Consider the following 7,817-nt stretch of genomic DNA (forward strand, 5'->3'; position numbering starts at 1 on the left):
CGAACTTAAAGTTCCATGTAGTGAATATATTTTTGTTTTATTTTTATTCTTTTATGGAAAACAATACATTAAGATTATCTATATCAAGGCATTATTATGCTTTGCATCGATATCTGCAAAATGTTTCCAATTTTCTTTCTTTTTACCGAGGCGAACTCACTTTGGGAAATTCCTTCTGCTTATATTAGGACCCAAAAGAAAGCGTCATTAAAAACACTTTTATATCCAGCATTTGGATTCTAAATATCAGTTCGAAAATTAAGTGAATAAGTGATATTATTGTGGTGCAATAGTACGATCATTTAGTCACTGACACTTAGTCTTGCAGTAAACTAAGACACATTTAGAGCAAGTATAAAAAAGAAATGCTCAAGATTCGCCACTTTTCATAAGAATCATTATTTAAGTTGTAGTACAATGGAGTTTCGTTTTATACCCGTATGCAAAGAAAGTTTTGTGTAAATATAGCCCTATTCAGTTCTATTCAATAGGATCCCACGAAATCTAGGAGTCCTACTGGCAAGAATTAAAAATCTTAAGCAACCAAAAAATTTGAATTTTGCGATGAGAAAAAACGTGTTATGCCAGTTATTTTTCAGTAAATTCAATTTTTTTTTCTTTTTCAGGGAAATAACAATGGAAAGAGAATCTAGACTGCTTGATTAAGGGTCAGATTTTCGCTTCTTGAGCTAAACAGGAATTAAACTATAGCAGTAACCTTTTAGGTCTAATCAACTTTCGTCGGCAGGCAACTAAAGCTCACCATAGGCACGAAGAATTCTCCAGAAATCTATTTTCCTTTTAGGCAAACTACGATTGATAGCATTAAATATTATGGATTACTAACCAATCGTTATAAAGTCGACCCTTATAAATAGTTTTGCCCATTGAATTCATGAAAAACTAAAAACAATGAATAATAAAGAACTTTGACAAAACGAGTCGCTATTTGCTAGGAATCCGCTGATTTTCGTTGTATGAACTGGAAGCATATATGCCGCGCACAGCATCGTAATTTCAAGAAATATCCTTTACTCTTTTTATCATTTTAGCTAGGCCAAGGGCTCCACGCAATTAGTTCGCCACCTAAGTTTTGTTGCGGAATTACTGTTTCCGTGCCAGTCACTTCCATTAGAGAGTGTTATGGTGAACGTTATTATGGGAGAAATTAGTAAGCGCTCTCGCTGGATTGGAAGCTAAAAGATTATTGAAACAGGAGTAGAAAGGCGTAGAACAATAAATCGAATATTCTGGATGGATTGGCGATAAGGCGACCACTTTGACGTGCGATGTGGCTTTGCCGGAATATTGCACAAAGAGATTTTGAACAATTACTTACAGTAATACACTTGAATGGCTGGTTTAAAAATAGAGAAATATTTACTGATAAATACCTTTGATTGTTTGTTTGCAAGAAAATGTTTTGAGACGGCAACACTTTTATAGAATAACAACTAGTCAAGATCGTAGTCCTAACGTCACAACAGTGTATCTATAGGATTTTCTAGGCTTGGAAACGTTAGTATGGGCTGCATAAGCTGAGATATCTGCTAAGTTATGACAGAGGTGCAAGTATTTTTGTCCTGAATAAAATAATCGATGCTTGTCTGGAAAAAGCTCTTTGGGATAATTATGCCTGTATGCGTAAATCATTCAGTACAACAGAGGGATCATTGCCTTAACTCAGAGTAAACGCTTTCAATGGAATGAAAGCGTCATGTGATAATTAGGCCAATTTTGTAGGGCATTGCTTTGACAGGAATATATCATAGTATTCATTTGTACTGGTGAAGATGTATGTCTTTTAGATCTTACCTGCAGGTGTCTCATGCAAGTCGGTGTCGTCAGTGGTGTTAAACAATGACATACAATAAATCGGCCCTGACTGAGTTACAATGCGGTCGGATTATGTTGTGATTAGTGGGGATGCCGTTGTTGTCGTTGTCGTTTTCCGTCGTCGTTACATTGACGATGATGATGATCTGGAGATGCTGTTGATGATGACGATGATATTGAGGATAATGATGATGATGTGAGGATGATGGTGATTATTTGGGAATGATGATGATGTGAGGATGATGATGATGATGTGGGATAATGATGATGATAGTGATGATGATGATGGTGGTGGTGTGGGATAATGATAATGATAGTGATGATGATGATGATATGAGATAAAGATGATGATAGTGATGATGATGATGTGGGATAATGATTATGATAGTGATGATGATTATGATAGTGATGATGATTTGAGGATGATGATGATGCTGGATGATGATGATGATGTAGAGATGATGATGATGTAGAGATGATGATGATGTGGAATGATGTTGATTATGTGGGGATGATGATGTAGGATGATCATGATGTGAGAGTGATAATGATGTTGATAATGATGATGATGTCGAGGATGATGTGGGGATGACGAGGATGATAATGATGATGATGAAGTGATGATGATGGTGATGATGATAAAGATAACGATGGTTATGCTGCATTTTACATCATGTGTAACTGTTGATGGATGATGCCAGTGATTGATGTTACTATGTCGTTTAATTCATAACGATCGTGTTACTGCTAGTTGACTAAATGACGGTGTTTATCTTGATCTCGATCGAGCATCAATGTACGTGATTCAAAAACTATTTCGTTACTCATCAAATCGATCCAATCCTTTTGCTCCATCGCGGGGGCAACTAATCAACTTAATTTGCGTCATTCCTTTGTTCAGCGCTGCGCAATCACACTAGTGGATTATCCCAAGTTGAACAATCCCCAGACGGATTAGTCTCTACGTTGGGTATTAATTGTCGCCAACTTTAAGAAAATTTCTTATCCATTGCATTATCAAGGATAGGTTTTCGATTAATCCATTTTCTGTCAGGATTCATTACTTTTCCTCTTTTGGAAATATATTGTAAGTCTCCGGTGGAAAAAAAACGTATTCCTGCGCACACGCTCTCGAGTCTCAGCCATCAATTGCATCATGCTACATTACTTTGCACTCCTCGATATAGGACGACGAAGATCGAGTTAACAAGGATAATAATCAAGAATTCGATTATATTTGATATCGTTGTGATAATTAAGAGAGCCAGACATCGTAAATCCCTTTGGACACTAAGCCCGTGTGTTATCTACTTGCAATATTTATTCAGTATACACAATGGTACTTTTTGGATATATATTTATCTTGGCATGCTGAGTCATCTGATTTTAGTTCATTTTCGTCGAAAGAAAGATAGCAAGAAATGATGTATCAAATGAATGAATACCGAGTGAAAGAAAGAAAGGAAAGAAGGAAGAAAGGAAAGTTGTTTTTTAAAGTTAAATCCCAAACGAATTTGAAAAACATTCCTTATCGAATCCCCAATCTGTTTAACGATTAGTCCCTGAGATATTCGCCTATTCTTCTGGAAAGGAAGTCTTGACGCCAGGTTATACATGTCTTAAATCATTTGCCATTCTACTGTGTGATGACAAAACCAGTTACGAATATTTTAAGTAATTGTTCTCTTTGTATTGTGGGTTATAAATGACCATCTTTCAATTTAATGACAAGATTTCATTTCCAGTGACATGACGGTAGCTCAGGTGGTGGCATTGAGGTTCTTCGTGACGTCACTCTGTAGAGAAATTCGTTTGATTTGAAAAAGGAGTTGATATTCAACGCTGTCATACAGATATTAGTTAAAATGAAGTTTCTCGAAGATCGTACGTACGTAAACTATTGAATATTAATTAATTTTTAACTATTAATTTTCGTGTAAATACATGAAATTTTACAATTAAGACATGTACGGTTGGCAGGCAAAATTTGCTTGCCAACGTACCAGTTCTCCATAAAAATTGTTAGATTCAAAAAATTCATAGATTCGATGGATTATCGACAATCTTCGCGCAATTTTATAATTTTAACGAATATCTATATGAATTGAAAAAATATTTTTTTCGGTAGCGTGACGTCACAGTGTAGGTAACCAAGTAATCCAATCTACACTGCGCATTACCGGGGCACAATGAAGTAATCTATCTAATATTCTAACTTCTATGTCAGTGTTAGCTGGGTTTGAAAACATGAAAAAAAGTGTCTTCGAATTCAAAGAAACCGTTTGAGTTTTAAGGCAAGCAATTGTGCGGTTTCGAAGCGAAGTTTTTCGTTCAAATTCTGTCGGAGTTCAGTCGTTTTCTATTTATAGATAGATATACATTATAATAGATCAGTATCGCCATTAGATATATGTAGTAAATCAATTGAGCTTTGTGGCTATAAGTTTATGTAGTTTTACGATGGTTATCGCTCAAATATATCTGAGGAACGGAAACGAAAAAGCTCCAACGCGCGAATGAAGAATTGCATCATTCAGAATGAAACTAATGCAGCCAAAACCTGTTAAACCAGTTATATCAGTGACTAACTAATTACGGTAGGTACTGAAATAATAAAACAATTGACTCTCATGCCAAGATAGAGATATGATCCAAGTGGCCATAAATTATTATAACATATAGCGCATATATTTTGACTTGCCCCAAGTCGACCGGCTCTCTTGTCTCCCGAGGAGTTTTTTTTTATTCGAGAAGCGAGAATTTGGGGAGACGGTAACGAGCGATCAACAAAAAGGGCGCTGGTCAGATATGACACTGTGTTACATAAAGAGGCTATAGACTAGTTCGTGGTGGGACATGTGACTTAGTGAATGCTTAAGTGGCCGTATCATTTTTTTGGCGAGTTTCCCGTTCAAATCCATGAAGAGAAAATGAATTTGTCAAGCTACCTGCTAAAGTACAAATACTTAACTATATTATAGTATGAATTGGTCGCAGATTTCATTTAATTGAGGAAGTCTAAATTGTTAAAATTCGAAAGACGTCTTCACTAACCAGTTAAGGAAGCAAAGGCTGTCCTGGTTTCGTAGACGTTTTTTGTATTTTGCGTTCGAGGACTTTGTTCTTTGAAGCCGAACACGCGTTCCACATGATGAAGCTGTCTCTGATTGGCTATATTTTACTCGGTACATTAGTGTCCCCGATTAGTGTGCTACTTGTGACATGCTAGAAGTTTGACATGTTAATAAAGTTTATGTATGTATGTATGTATGTATGTATGTATGTATGTATGTATGTATGTATGTATGTATGTATGTATGTATGTATGTATGTATGTATGTATGTATGTATGTATGTATGTATGTATGTATGTATGTATGTATGTATGTATGTATGTATGTACATGAATGAAGTCTGCACGAATCGAAAACAATCTTAATTTTTATCAGATAAAACGTCTTCGCGTAATAAAGATCGGTCAGTAGTGATAATTCCTTTAACCAAGTGTTTGTTTGGGATGCATGTAGAACATGCTACATGGGAAGGTGCATAGTATAAAAGATGATGATGGTGTTAAATATTGATGTTGATGATGGTGGTAATGGATAATGATGAGTATGATGGTGATGACAATGAAGAACATGGTGATGCATGGGATGTGAGGAAGATATTAACTGATGATGTTAGCAAAATGATAAACAGAAGGACTTAGTGGATAATGATGAGTATGATGATGATGACAATGAATATGATGGTGATATATAATATATGGAGTGGTGCTAATACAGATGATGATGGTAAGGATAATGATAGAATGAAGATGTTAGGTATGTTGATGAAGATGATGGAAATGACGATAATGATGATAGGATTGTAATAACGATGATCACCTAATGAACTATTGATAATTATAATGATGATAACACAATTAGCTTTCATTGCTCCTCATCCCAACCGCACGAGTTTTTCTAATCACTACGACAGTTAACACAATTTTTTTTAGCGTGTCGCGTGAAGTGAATCTAAAGTATAGATCACCCGCCTCGTTCTTTTACTAGTAAACACTCAGATTCCATTAGGAACTCAATAACCAGCAATTTTAAATTTTCTGCGGGTTTTTAAATTAGACTGCTTTGATAAGAACATCATCAACCCCCCTCCCCCCTTCCCCTTTCATCGAACGGCTTCTACTATACATCATTATTTAACACTTGTCATGAAAATGTTTATACATCCAATAAACATAATATTACGACCGGCACATCAGCTAATATGCTAAGAACACTTAATCTACTTAAGCCCAGTGTTCACAAAAGGTAAATTTATAGCCGTCTTAATTGCTCCAATCCCCTTGGCTTCATACATGTTTGCACGCTTTGTCTTTTATAATACGATTTTGGTGCCGTTTGGCTTTGACCACCAAGAAACCTGAAGATTTCGAGGTTAAATAGCTGCCAGATTTTTGAAGAGTAAAAATACTGGGCCAATCACAAAATTAATCCGTCTGACGCACGAATTATTTTCACTGATGTGTTTTACCTAGACGTGAATTCCGAACAATCTGCGACAAAAATCGATCCATGACTCCCAACGCACTTATTTTATTAAGCACACTGAACAGACTGCGAAAATCAATTTAACATACTCTATTGGGTGTTATTATAATGGCAGATGGAGAGAAAATGAAAGAACATTTACATTCTTCCAGAATCTTCCTTACCACTGTCCGGCGCACTTAAATATAGGTTTAGTGGGTGACTGTTAATATTGTTGGTACATCCACCCTTGAAAACTCCCACGTAATACCAAGGTCAAGAATACGTAAAAGCTGATCTCGTTTTAATTGAGAACCTTAATTCCTCTCTCTCTCTCTCTCCCTCCCTTCCTTTCTTTCCTCTCTCCGGCTTTCTTCCTTCCTCCCTTCCTCCTTTCCTTCCTTCCTTCCTTCTTTCTTCTCTCTCTGTCTCTGTCTCTCTCTCTAAGACAAAACCTCGGTAATTTAATAGATTTGAGAATTTTTCCTCCACTGAGAGTGTTTACAGAGTTTGTCGTAAGATGTACTGTGACTATTACAATACACGACAACAATGATGGCCGATTAATATTAATAATGCTGACTAACGATTTATCTTGGCTTAACTGATATAGTCATCTGTCGCCTCTGGGTACACGGTTAAAGGGTTGTTGGCTTTCACTCTGCCTAACCCGGCGTATTTCAAACGTATTTAAAAATGTTACCACTCAGAGACAACAAAAAAAAAAAAAAAAAAAAAAAAAAAAAAAAAAAACGCGAAGCGGTCACTTGAAGATATGGTACAAAAACGTTTTCCTTTCTTCTGGAATTGATTGGACTCCTCAACACAGGGGGTCAAATAAATCCGGAGAAAAAGCTGGAAGGAAGTCCGATTTAAAAAAACAAAATATAAAATCCGAAGTAGAAAATCCCAAGAGACAAATATGGCTGCTAATTTTTGTGGCAGAATGCATTCCAAAATATGCTCGTGGTCCAAAAGTGAATTAAGATGTATATACTTCAGCCGCGTGATGACCAAATCAATCTATACATGCAGTTTTCAAACAAAACGATGACCGAAAAGGAGCGTTTTGTTTTTGTTTCACGCTTTAATATAAGAAATGCTTAATCATTGAGGTATAAATACTGGTTAAATATCCTTAGATCTGAAAATGTTTCGAAGGAGTACTCAGAATGTCTTGAAGTTACAATACCGCCTTAAAGTAATAGGTCCGGAGTTCACGTATGCTAGGAATTTATCTTTGGTACTTTACTTTATTTGTGTCCGGCCAACTTCGATTAAAGCGAAAATATTTTTAGGGCTAAGCGCAAAACTTTGCCTGTACATTAAAAACATCAGGTTGAATGCTTTTCTCAAGACAAAACAGTTAAGGGATCATTTATATTTTTAAACTTGCTTTAAAAAATAAGTATCATTTTGGAGTAAGGTTTTTTCTGTATCAAAATG

This window comes from Actinia tenebrosa, unplaced genomic scaffold, assembly GCF_029948245.1.
Source record: "Actinia tenebrosa isolate PJP-AT-01 unplaced genomic scaffold, QUT_ActTen_1.0 PGA_scaffold6__47_contigs__length_16458017, whole genome shotgun sequence".
Classification (NCBI taxonomy): Eukaryota; Metazoa; Cnidaria; class Anthozoa; order Actiniaria; family Actiniidae; genus Actinia; species Actinia tenebrosa.